Source organism: Arvicola amphibius, chromosome 3 (genome assembly GCF_903992535.2).
Source record: "Arvicola amphibius chromosome 3, mArvAmp1.2, whole genome shotgun sequence".
Classification (NCBI taxonomy): Eukaryota; Metazoa; Chordata; class Mammalia; order Rodentia; family Cricetidae; genus Arvicola; species Arvicola amphibius.
The window spans coordinates 66505959-66519988 of NC_052049.1; the positions used below are offsets into that span (position 1 = coordinate 66505959).

A 14030-nucleotide genomic window follows, 5' to 3' on the forward strand; every position below is an offset into this window, starting at 1 on the left:
ATGAGTTCTTCAGAAGTATATTATTTAATATACTAGTATTTTGTAGTTCTCTGTTTTTGATTTCTAGTTTCATTGTTCATCGTCCAATACCACTGATGATATGATTTATGCTGTCATATCTATTAAGCTGTATGTTATGACAAAGATTATACCCTATCCTTGTGGATGTTCCATATGAGTTCTTAAATAATGTCATCTTCTTTTGGGGTATTAAACATTGTCTTCACATATCACTTCTGAAAAGAATGACAGTGTGGGACACTGTACTGTACCCTCTAAACTTCCAATGTATGGAAGACTTCATTATATTCTTCTTGTTTTTCTGTCTTCTGGATCTATCTTGTTCTTAAAAAAGAATGATGTATTCTTCAAATACAATAGAGGAATCACTGACTTCTGTGCAATTTTACCACGTTTTTCTCCACATAAGTCTATGGTCAGGCAGATAAACATTAAGCATAGTTACATGCCCTTTGAACAATGACAGCTTTTTCATTACACAATGCCTTTCCTTTAAAAACTTTCCTTATGAAAAAGTGTTTTCTACCTGAAATTAATATTACTCTCACTAGATTTTGATTAACATGGCATTTTTCTCTAAACCTTTATATTCATTCACTGTTTTCTTATATTTATTTCTTATAGACAACATATATAGTTGAGTCTTGGTGTCTTTTAATCATCTCTGACAACATCTATGAATGCATCATATCTGTCTTTTAATTTTACACTTACTCACTGATATTTAAGGTGATATTTGATACAACTTTATTAATGTGTATATTTATTGAAGCTTATATCTCTGATTGTTTATATATAATTTGTCTTATATATTAACTAAGGTTAAGTTAATTTGTTCATTCATCCATTAATTCATCCATTCATTGATCTATCTGGGAAGAGGAAAGACACAGTCTGCACCTGTCACCCAGATGCAGAGGAAGCAAAATGAGAATGGCTTGCTGATAAAGGTACCAAGCCACATGGCTAACATAGATAAGAATAATGGGCTAATTTAAGATGTAAGAAAGGGTTAATAAGAAGCCTGAGCTAACAGGCCAAAAAGTTGATGACTAATATAGACCTCTGTGTGTTTCCTTGGGACTAAACAGCTACGAGACCAGGGGGACAGAAACCTCTGGCAACATGAACTGGCCATTCTCTGTAGCCAGGCGAGGCTTCCAGTGGTAGGACTGGCATGCATTTGTTTGAGTTGTTGGCCTAGGATATTACATGGGGTTCCTTAAACAACCCAGGCTGATATTAGGACAGATGGTCACTCTCTAAAAACTGACAGCAAGGCAACATTGTAGAGAACAACATCTACAGAGCTTATTGAATATACAGAGGTCAAGCTGGCTACTTCCTGGAGCCTTTACCCCCACAGTGTAGTCTGCTTGCTTATAACCCTTTTCTTTCTTTTGAGTTGCCTTGCCCAGCCTTGATATGAGAGACTTTGCCCTGTCTTATTGTATCTTGTTTTGTCATGTTTGGTTGTTGTCTCTTGGAGGTCTACTTTTTTCCTAAAGGAAAACGGACAGGGATGGAACCAGGGAGGAGTGGAGAGGAATGGATAGAGGGGAAACTATGTCCAAGATGTATTGTATGAAACAAGAATCTATTTTCAATTAAAACAAAGAATCTGGAAATATATCACATGGATACTAAGATTTAAGCAGAATCTGAAAGAAGCAAATATCATGTTACCTGCCATAAAAAAGTCATCAAAATAAAGGTGGTCTAATTATAAAGACACATTAAGAAGTATATTAGACAGGCAACAATATATGCAATTGTACATGTTCCCTAAGTCTACCATAGAATAATTTTTAAAGCCTTAGATCTTGCTTTCTAACTCATTTTATTTTTCAGCAAGTCTTCTTACTTTTTTCAGAAATAGATAGGTATAATTAAGTTCATATTTGTATCATACTTAAATTGAATTGTCTACAGCTGTCATTTCCTGCCATAAAACTAAACTCAAAGTTATGATTTGTGACTTACTCTTCTTGGTTTTATAACTGTCAAATTAACAAAAAAAACTAAAATTTTAATAACATAGTATCTACATTTACCTAATTGTATTTTATTAAAAAATTAAACTATTATGTTTATTAAATGATAGTTGGATAGGTTCAGATGTTATTCACAAAATTATTCTCAACTTGAGCATGGAAAGGTTTCATAAGTATTCAGTTTAGTGATATTTTATTAAGATATTAAGGAACATTCAGGCTAATATTTTTGCATGTCTACTAATACTAAGTTGGTAGTTAAGAACACTTGCAACAACAAAGCCCAGTATGTGAGTGGGAAAGATATCTTGTGGGTATTGGAATGGGGTCTGATTTACTTCTGAACTTCATAAGCATTATCATTGTGCTTTGATTTTTTTAAATATAATTCAGTTTTGCTTTTTAATTTTATTGAAATATATACGCCAGAAATTTTGCATTGATTTCATACTGGTTCTTTTCTAATATTGAATACAAAACATAGTATAAAGTGTCTTTTTAAAAAATGGTTAATTTTTACTTCATAAATTTACTAACAGGTTCATAAATCAATTTTCTAATATCAAGATGTGTATTTTAATACTATAGTCATCATTATTAGAATAGTTGCAGATATGTAACAGTATATGTATAGTCAGTAAATCACTAGTAGTTGTTGCTGTCTTTCCTTTTGAAATTCTTTTAAATTGATTTATTTTTCCTTTCTGGTGGTTATTATTACATGTGATAAACAAGATGGCTGAACAAAGATATGATCAAAGTGAGATGGCAGGGATAGTATTTTTGAATTTAGAGAATTATTATTTAAGAAGCAAAAAGAATATAACTTTCCAAGTGCTAAGTTAGAGCCAGAAGACACAAAATTAGTTCTTATTTTTTAATTTGAGATAAAAAAAACAGAGATGAGCAAAGACAGTGCCTATGATTTCTGTTTAGATAAGAATTATTTCTTGTGTAAGTCATGCAATTTTAAAGATAGAACACATTATAATAAATTAAATCAAGATTTTAAAATCAGAATTTGACCATTCCAAAATAAAAAGCAAGAGCCAAACCTTTGTACATGGAAATGAGATATTATTTTAAATATATTTCTTAATCCTACTTTATTTTATAGAATAATTTTTGGGTCTCAAACTAGCTAATGTGAATCTCAGGAAAGCTTAGTGAAGAAATCAGCAACTTAAAGGAGCTTTAGGTAGAGTGGTTACTTAAGAGTTGAAATTTGGAATAACAAATGAGAAACAAATATGAAGCTTCTCCAAAGCTGGAGCAAGATTTTGAGGTCTGTGCTTCATGAAAGACCATGAAGAGAGGAGAGTGACAGCAACCATTCCTATCATCTCATAACCTTTGCAGTGCTAATCCCGAAAATACCCTGAAGACGTAAATCATTGATTCAAATTAGCAGCTTTAGTTTTTATTTATTCTTTCTTAAAATTTCCATATCACCTCAAATGGCTTTTTTCTCTTCCTTTTCTGTAATTAGAACCCAAGTGTTTTTCCTGTAACTCAGAAAACAAGCTTTATGATGAAGTATAAAAATTCCCCTCATATCAAACCAAGAGTTTCCAACAAGTCTAGAAGAAGAAACCAGGGAACAACTATTTTTTAATTCTGATCACATGGTAACAGAGAGCCAGTATTCCAGAGTCATTTCTTTGCTTTTACTCAGCTCAAGTTAAATCTTCCCATGGTATCTGTTTTAGATAAGTTTTGGTTTTAAAATTAGGTCTTAGAATATCTTTCTACTTTATCTCTATTCTTTGAAAAATAAGTTTAAAATTCATAACTAGGTGCCCACATTTCTGAAAACATTGGTGATTTTTACAATCCATGTAAAATATCTTCCCTGTGTCCAGCAGGGCAAGCATGCAAGCCAGATGCAGAGACCTGACATCTTCCAAACAACTATAACCAACTTTTAGTGACTTCCTTATCTGCTGCTCACTGTGGCCTTTGTTGTCTCTTTCTAGGGGATTTTATCTATTATCCATCTTGTCTCTCCTTTAAGTCGAAGGTGAAGAAAATGTACCCTTTGTGGAATGCAGTTTTTTCTTTTTAATTTATTTTATATCATACAATACATCCCAACCACAGGCTCCCCTTCTACTACACCTCTCAGTGTCCCTTCCTCCCCTGTTCCCCAAATAGACTGCTCCTCCATTTTTCTTCATATATGAGCAGTTCTCCCAGGGATATCAAATGAACATATCTCAAGAGGCTCTAAGGCTAGACACAAAACCTCACATCAAAGCTGGAGAAGGCAAGCCTGGAAAAGAAAAAGTATCCCAAAAGAGGAAAAAGAGTCAAAGACATCTACATTCCCACTGATAGGAGTTCCACAAAACCCTCAACCTAACAAATACAGTATACTCATGCAGGCTTTGTGGTTGCCAGGCAGCTTTCTTAAATTGTTCCTGTCCTTACTTCAGGAATCAAGGTATACGTTAAAACATTTTTTTCTATTTTCCAGATTATAATATAATAACATCATTTTCCTTTCCTCTTTCCTATCTTCATACTCCCCCACATATAAATTCTCACTTTTTTGCCTTTTTTAAATTAATTATTATTACACACAGACACATAAACACACACACAAACACACATTCCATGATAATGTGGGAGGCTTCTTCAGTACCACACACAAAACCACAGGCAACTAAGAAATGATTTATGCTTTTAATATTTTCAATTTATTTCACTTTATTTAGTACAATTTGTTCAGCCTTTATCTCTTTCAAAACCTCAGATAGGATTGCCATTTAATAAATAGAAGTTGCTAATGGGAATACATTTTATTTACTCTCCCTAATAGTAAATTTACTATTTAATATATGTGCAGTAATACATAAACTGTGAGTCACTTTAAAATTTTATAATAGGGCTAGACAGATGGCTCAGCAGTTAGGGCTTGCTCTTGCAGAAGACCTTGGGTCCATTCCCAGCACCTATATGGAGGCTCACAACCAACTGTAACTACAGTTCCAGGGTCTCTGACACCTTCTGCTGATGTCTGTGGACATAAGGCAGACATGGTGTACATATGTACATTCTGCCAAAATATTCATGAACATAAAATGATAATAAAGAAATCTAAGGAATAAGCAGTGAAAGCTCCATGTTTATTCCCCTTATGGTTTAAATCACCTTTGCTGCTTAATATTCTCATTTATGTTCCCAGTGTTTTGATCTGAGGCCATTAGTTTTCACCACCTTTTCAAATTCCAGAATTTTTGAAATATTCCATATTCTTTTAGTTCAGTCTAAAAACTAGCCAATTCTAATCCCAACTAGTCCAATAGCTTCTACAGAAATGATTGGTTTACTTGGCCTATATCCAGCCTGAGAGATGTATTCTGGTGTATCACGCCTGCCACTGCTGTGCCTTTCCCTTCCTGTGAACCACATATGGCTGCTGAAGAAGGCTATGGACCGGAGAACAATCTATCCACAGTGAACTTTACATTATGTGTTCTGGGAAGGTCATTGCCCCGATCTAGAACAGGATTAATCTATTCTTCCATAAACTAAAGCTCAGACTTTGTAGCCTCTCTGAAACTTAGCACACAACTGTCTTTCTGTTATGCTTTTTCCCTCCCCCAAACTCCATATTGACTCAAATCTTCTTCTATTTGCCTAGATTATCAGATCCAAACCCATATCTGCATTGCCCTTCTCTCAATCCTTATAACAATCACATTCCAATATGGCATTTAGCTGATCCACTAAGACTTCATACAGTTTCTAGGTTACAAAGTTTCTGCATTCTCTTCCCTTTATGTCATCCTTTATATTTCTATTTCTTTCATGTCTGCCTTATCTGTAACTCTTAACATACTGTCTTCTGCTTGATCCATTCTACAGGTTTTCCCCTGAGTTTTCTCCACCTAGAATTTAACTTGAGTTTTGTCCAATATTTCTATTTCTTTACTGTGCTTAGTTTTTAAATTCTGAATAATCTTTCTTATTTTATTCAGTCAGTTATGTGCATTTTTCTGGACTTACTTTGCAAGTGTCCTCAATTAAATTCACTCTGATGAATTCATGGCCTCTTTAAAGTAGTTGGGCATCTATCTATCTATCTATCTATCTATCTATCTATCTATCTATCATCTACCTACCTACCTACCTACCTACCTACCTATCTATCTATCTATCTATCCATCCATCCATCCATCTATCTATCTATCTATCTATCTATCTATCTATCTATCTATCTATCTATCTACCTCTCTCTCTTTCTCTCTCTTTCTCTCTTTGTTTTTTAGATTTAGAAACTTTTAGATACTGTGTCCTAATGTTAGTATATGTGGAACATCTTTAGGGAGGAACATATTATTTTGGACTTTCATGTTGGCTGTGTTTGTGCACTGGGACTTGGACTTCTAGGTTTATTTCACTGATTGTGTGACAGCTATGAGAGTGGCCTGCCTATGCTGAATTGAAGTTTGGTTTTCTTTTGTCTTTTGAAACATTATCGGTTTCAGATCATGCAGGAGGGGTGTTGAGAGTAGTGTTTTGTGTCCTCAGTGCTGAATGTTGGACAGCCTGGGGTGACTACATTTCATTGGTAACTGGTTGTTGTGGATGCTTTAGGGGTGTTATGAAAATGCTTGGAGGAGGTAAAAGAAAGCTCACTTATCTGACTCACCCCTCTGTGGTTGCTTTGGCATTGAAAGAAGGCAGGATCAGAGACTGGACAGACTCACTAAAACAGAAAAAGTTCTCATCAGTTTTTTTTCTGGCTGGATTTGGGCATGATGGTCTAGGTTCAGCCTCTTTCTTAGCTCTCTTTTATGGAGCCTGGTGAACTCACACCCAAGCAGTGGTTTCTTCAGTAACCTTCCTCTCCTTTTCTTTTACAGTGATTTTATCGAGTAATACCTATCTTTCCATCACTGTCTACTGGTGCCTGAGATTCATGTCAATCTCAGATTATGATAACCAAATGTTACTACCAACTTGTATGAGCTAGACCATCAAGGAATGCCTTTGTTCATATTTTCTCTGGGAGAGAATTGGAGTTGATATATCCATTGATATATGGCTTCTAAATCACTCTATATCTATAGTTTCATGAGCCACATGTGAAAGGTTTCTTTAATTGCTCACGTTAGTCTTTCCCAATTGAAGAAATCCTGGAACCTTAGAAGTTTGGGTAAACTTGGAGCCATCACAGGAAATAAGTAACCATGGTGCACATTGGCATTGATAAGATGAGTCAACTTCAGAAAAACATTGTCAACATCAAAAATATCTGTGTTTTGGTTCACATTGACCATGGAAAAACTACCCTTGCTGATCATCTTATATCTAGTAATGGAATCATCTCCAGCCACCTGGCAAGCAAGTAAGGAAATAGACAGCAGAGAAAATGAACAAGTCAGAGGGATCACCATGAAATTCAGCGCCTATACAGACGGTAATGAGGAATAGCTGATAAATCTGAAAGACACTCTTAGACATGCGGATTTTTCCTCAGAAGTATCAACAGAGGTTCGCATTTGTGATGGATGCATCATTGTGGTGGAAGCTTTGGACGGTCTATCCACAGACACAGGCAGTTCTGCAACAAGCCTGGCTTAAAAACAATCATCCTGTTTTAGTGATAAATAAGATAGATCACATGATAGTGAAGGTAAAATTCACCCCACACAAAGCCTAACCTCACCTCAAGAATATTTTAGGACAGATGAACACACTTACAGGAGCTCTTTTTACTTCTAAAGTCTAGAACAAAGAGCAGAGAGAGAATCCCAGGTGAAGACACATTCTGAAAAGATGAGGTGCATGACTGGAATACTGCCTTGGAGGATGGTGACGATTCTCAACTGCACTTCTCGCCCGAGCAGGACCATATGGTCTGTACCGCTGCAATAGATGGCTGCACTTTACCAGAATCCATCATCGAAAAATCAGCATCAAGAAGGAAGTTCTTTTGAAGACCCTGTGGGGAGATCATTATATAAGTATGAAGGCTAAGAATATTATGAAAGTTGATCAGGCCCCCCAAAAGAAACCTTTATTTGCATAGTTAATCCTGGAAAATATTTGTAGTTTGTATGATGTGGTCTTGAAAAATGACAAAAAAAAACTTAAAAAAAAATAAAAAAGCAAAAAAAATTGATAAAATTGTGACTTCTTTAGGATTAAAAATTGGAGCCCATGAGTCTAAGTCCAGATAAATGCCATTTGTAGCCAGTGGCTGTGCATAGCTCACACTCTTGTCCCTATGGTGTCAGAAACTGCACATGGTCACAGACATCTGAGTCTCTTCCACTGGAAACCCAGGCCCAGAAAGCAGCCTATATGATATAAGGAAATGAAGATACTGCTCCAGTTATTATCTTTGTTTACAAAATGTTTGCAGCTGATGTGAAGCCTTGCCTCAGAATAAGCTGAGGCCTCTCTCTCAAGAAAAGAATGGCCCAAAGATGTGAACACACACGACAAAGTCATGCAGAGAAGCTTGCCGGAGAACAGAGACAGGCAACCCATGATTCCCCCCGGGATGGAGGTGCCCTGAACCAAGTCCCCAGGGAGATGAGCCAAAAGATAGGTGATGAGCCAGATGTGGCAGTGTTAACCCTCAACCTGTTTCTCAGGAAGAAAGCAGCGAAGAGGCCTTGATTGCATTTGCTCATGTATACAGTGACATGAGTCGAAGAGGACAAAACTTTTTTGTCTTGGCACCAAATACAATTGGATTTGACAGTGAGTTCTACTAGGTTTCTTAGCTCCATTAGAGGATCTGCTTCTTGTCCCCCACATGGCATGTTATACTATGGAGAGCCTGAATCTTCTGATGGGAAGGGAGCTGGAAGATCTGGAGGACATGCCCCCAGGATGTGCTTGGAATTGGAGGCCTCCAATACTTTCTTCTAAAATCTGCAACTTTGTGCAGCCTGCCATCCTGCCCTCCACTTATTCCACTGAACTGTGAAGCCAGCCCTATTGTGAGGGTTGCTGTTGAACCAAAACCCAGACCATGACCTTACACACCCAAATGAAATACCTCAGTTTGTGAAAGGAATGAAGCTGTTAAATCAAGCTGATCCCTGTGTCCAGATTTTAATTAGGAAACAGAAGAACATGTTTTGGTCACAGCAGGGAAGTTCCACCTTTGGCAATGTTTGCATGACTTAGAAAGTTTGCAAAGATTCACATCAGTGTGTCTGAACCATTATTCCATTCAGAGAAACAATCACAAAGCCTCCCAAAGTTGACATGGTTGATGAAGAACTAGACAGACAGCTGTCATACACCAAACAAAAGAAAAGCAAGACAAAATTACATAGGGCATCCATGTTGACTCTGACAGGCTCCTCACCATAATGATGACCCATAAACTAGTCACTTTCAGTAAGTGGGCCATACCACTTCCAGAAGAGGTAACTCAGATTCTCGAAGAAAACAGTAACTTGATATGGTTCATGGAACGTTTGACATCCTCTTTGAATGAGGACAGAAATACCAGGGGATACATCAGAAGAACCAAGAGAAAATTTGGGAAATCAAAAGAAAACTGGAGCAATACCTAATAGGGAGAAAATGGAGGGAAACTATTGACCAAATCTAGTCATTTGTTCCAAGAAAATGTGGGCCCATACTTGTCAGGAGACGTGAAGATTTCCAGAACTCAGTACAGTCGGGCCCAGCTGGCAGAGAATTGAAAGAAATCAGCAGATTCCTAGACTTTGGCAATATTATTCTGAGTGACTTCCAGCTAGCGCCCCTCTTTAGCCCCATATGTGAGGATCCCCTCATGGGTGTCTTGTTTTGTTCTAGAAAAGTAGAAACCAAATTAAGGGGTAGAACAAAGAACAAGTAATAAACAGAAACAAGAACAATGTGATCTGTCAGGAGAGGGACAGGAGGAAGGTAAAACCTATCACAGTAGAGACGAAAACCAAGAGCAACAAGGTGGATATTCTCAGTCCTTTGAGCAGACTTCTGCAAAAGGAGATTCTCCAGTCACTGATTGCAGTGGACCTTTCCCAGGGCAGCTGATTGCCACTGTGCAAGAAGCATGTCACTATGCTGTACAAGTGAGGCCTCAATGCCTAATGGCAACTATGTACAGTTTACATCATGACAACCAGTGATGTTCTCAGCCAAGTCTATGCTGTGTTGTCAAAGCAAGAAGGTTGAGTCATTCAGAAACAAGTAAAGGAAGAGAGGGACATGTTCATTAAGGTTGTGATGCCCGTGGCAGAAAGCTTCAGCTTTGCTGATGAAATCAGAAAGAGGACTAGTGGACTGGCTAGTCCCCAGCTGGTGTTCAGCTACTGAGAGGTCATGTATAATGACCCCTTCTGGGTGCCAACCACTGAGTATCTTCACTTTGGGAAGAAGACAGTTTCCTAGAACCCAGCCCAGAATGAATAAATGCAATGTGGAAGCAGAAGGGCCTCTATTTGGAAGAAACAATTGTCGAACACACAGAAAAGCAGAGAACACTCAGTAACAAAATTAGCTAAAAATAGTAGCTACTGCAGTGTTGGGACCTTTTCCTTTTATTGAATTAACAAGTATTATCAAGGTATAATTTGGGAAGATCTCATTCTGATAAATTATATGCATGTTCACTTTCAATAATAAAACAGGTTTATATATTTTAAAGGAAAAAAGAAAAAGAAATTTGGGAACTGAGTCTTCCCTGATTATCATAGTTTTTTCTTATATTGGGTCACTACTAAGCATTCCTTCTGCATGCTGGATCACATATTTCCCATCTTTTCTATTATAGGTCATAAATGATGAATATCCATTATCTCCATCATATTTTCTTCTTCTTTACCATTTGATTCCACTCATAGGTACCAAGTTTTTGGATCCCAGGAATGTTTATTTATTCTGATTACTTACAGGAGCATGGACAACTCAAAGGCAACTACATCACTGAACAGTCTACTCCAGCATGGGTGAGAGCTAACAAAAATATACCTCCATAGTCCCGCATGACTTGAAAGCAGATTAACAAGTCAGGGAATCTCATCTCCCACCAGCATTCTGCTTATATACGCTTGGAAGGCTATCTTGTAAATTGTGTAAGCCTTTGGAATATGTATTGATAATCTTATTGTCTCTTGTAAATGTTATAGATTTCCCATGTCATAAGGAGGCTCATGCTAGAATGGAACATTTACATTTAGAGAAAATTGTTACACAATATTGGAGTAAGAGAGATAGAGGCCAAAATGAAGTTTTACAGTCTGGCACTTATTCTATCCTTGCTTGTTGACTCATACTCATTGGGTCGAGCTTCCTTCCTTCCTTCCTTCCTTCCTTCCTTCCTTCCTTCCTTCCTTCCTTCCTTCCTCCCTTCCTTTCTTTTTTTAAAAATGGAATGCTCTCTAGTAAACGGGAAAATAGGAGTAGACCTTTGGATTTTACAGCCCTGCTCAACTTTTTGGAAAGCAAAAATGGCACACCATTTGTACTGTTAGTGAGAAATATCTGCATTCAGCCCATATTTTAAAACACTCACTAAACATCTAGTGGTGCTGTTTTGATAGGATGTGGAAGTTTGTTGGAAAAGGAAGCATGGTAAAGGAGGGCACATGTTGAGCTTTATTACCCCAATGCCTATCTTCCCTGTTTGTAAGCATAATGTGTGACCAAACATTTCAAAATTCTGTGCTATTCTTTCTCCTCTGTGTGGACAGTACTCCCATGTACATTGGTTGAGATTGTCCCTCCTTTAATTCCTGTCAGATATTTGGTGATAGCAATGAAAAATAATTAATATGCAAGGATAAGACAGGTTTCTCCTGGAGTTGTTCTCAGCAAGGTGATTGCTGTCATAGACTTAGTTACTAATAAAGATAATACATAGACCTTGCCTCCATAAGTGATAATGATTAAATAAAATCATGATTCAGAAGTGTATAGCAAGAAAAATTGATTTTATTGATCCACTTAAAATTATGATAAATAAAAATATAAATACTTAATAATGAATGTTTCATATATCATTGATATATATCTAAGGATTGTAATAATTTCTGATAAATTTTAAAATTATGTCATAAGAAGAAACTTTAGCATTCATAAATGTTGAATTTGTTTTATCAGAATGGTCCTAATTATGCTTTCTTACTTTAATTGGAAAGTCTGTTTCATTATGGAGAACTAAGAATTGCTTAATAGGGAGGTTTCATAATTTTAATATGTATTTATTTTGAAAAGTAAGATCATTTTACTTCCAGTTAATCTTATCTTATTAAGGCAACACATTGTAAGAGATATTCAATGAAAAATTCTTAAATGGCAGCATATTTATTTTATAATGGCCAAAGTAGATTGTATGTTTCTGTATGAACAGAAGCAAATTGTAACAAAATCATCCCAGGTTCATCCCTAACCAATACTTATCATCTATTGTTCACCATATTAACATTAAAAATGGGAAATTGACAGAAATGGCAAAGTGACAGGCATGACAACTTGAATTCCCCAAAAGGATATGTCAAGTTTGAGTAAGAAATTACCATTAAAATGTTAAATTGTCAAAATGTACAAATTTATTCTTACTGTACAGGTGATTCTTGGGCACTAAAGACAATGAGCAAACCCCTGGGACTTAGAAGAGTAATCCAAGATTATCATGGGTGTCATTTCTTTGCATTTCTTTTCTTGCTGACCTGGGATGAAGTAATATGAGCAAGTCCAGTGAGGAAGTTACAAAAGCATTGAATTATAAAACAAGTAATGAGTAAATATAAAAATTTAAAATAAGTAATAATTTCTTATAAAACTACAAAATAAGTAAAATAAAATAAAATTTGTTTTATAAAAATATTTATAAATTTAAAAATTATTTATAAAATAAAATAATTACTTATAAGAACTATAAATAAGTAATGAATAATTTAAAAATATTTAATTTTAAGGAGTTTTGAGAATGGTGTCCTTTCCTCCTTTCCCCCAAGGACATGGTTCTTTCTTGGTTTAATGGATGTTGCTATACATTTTTCACCCTAACATCTCTTTTCTTTCCCTTAAGCAAAAATTGGATCCTTTTTGTTTGCTTAAACATATTTTATAAACACAAGAAGAGACAACTTACAATGTTATTGTGTTAAGTTTTCAACAGATTTAGACCATACGAGGATAGATTATATATAACAATTAAAGACAAGAAATAATGCACTAGGAAAGTGTGGTTTGAGCCGGGCGGTGGTGGCGCACGCCTTTAATCCCAGCACTCGGGAGGCAGAGGCAGGCGGATCTCTGTGAGTTCGAGACCAGCCTGGTCTACAAGAGATAGTTCCAGGACAGGCTCCAAAGCCACAGAGAAACCTTGTCTCGAAAAAAAAAAAAAAAAAAAAAAAAAAAAAAAAAAAAAAAAAGAAAGTGTAGTTTGCTAGTCTCTGGAACTATGACAGAGCAGTGGTGCAGGAGGTGCACTACAGGAAACAATAAATAAAAAAAACAGTTATTTCTCTGAAAAGCCTCCTAGCTTCTTATTGACTGTTCTTGTAAAACCTTAATAGTTGATAACTTTTCTTTATAATATCTTAGGATCTTTTTTTGAAACATCTGGTAATTTATGATTTGTTTCTAAGATTGGGGAAATGTTAATTTCAGTATTCCATTGTAATAACAAATCACATCCCCACAAATTCATTCTTATGGTAGTAACATATGGTTTCAGTTCTCTTCTCTGTCTTTCTGGGCCTACATTTGACCCATATTCACTCTGCTTTACCTCAGATAACCTTCCAATCTCTAAAAACTAAATATTTTTACATCCTGAAGAGGTGAATTTGGATGTGAAGATTCTGATAAAATTACTGTTAATTCCACGCCTGTGTCTACCAGACCTTCAATGACAATGTAATTTATTCATATTTTTAATTTTAGTCTTTGTACATTTATAGAATTTTCTATTCTATTATCCAAAGTAGTATTTTTTTTCAAAAGGTCTTAGATTCTTTTTTTTCCTAAGGGTTTGCCAGTAGATAAGGAGCCAGTCCTGGAACTCACTTTGTAGACCAAGCTGGC

The 14030-nt window shown here is 35.9% G+C and overlaps 1 pseudogene; it reads left to right on the forward strand.

Annotated features, from left to right (window-relative positions):
• The first annotated feature begins 7213 nt into the window (after positions 1-7213).
• Positions 7214-10501, forward strand: LOC119809239 (annotated as a pseudogene).
• Positions 10502-14030: the final 3529 nt, after the last annotated feature.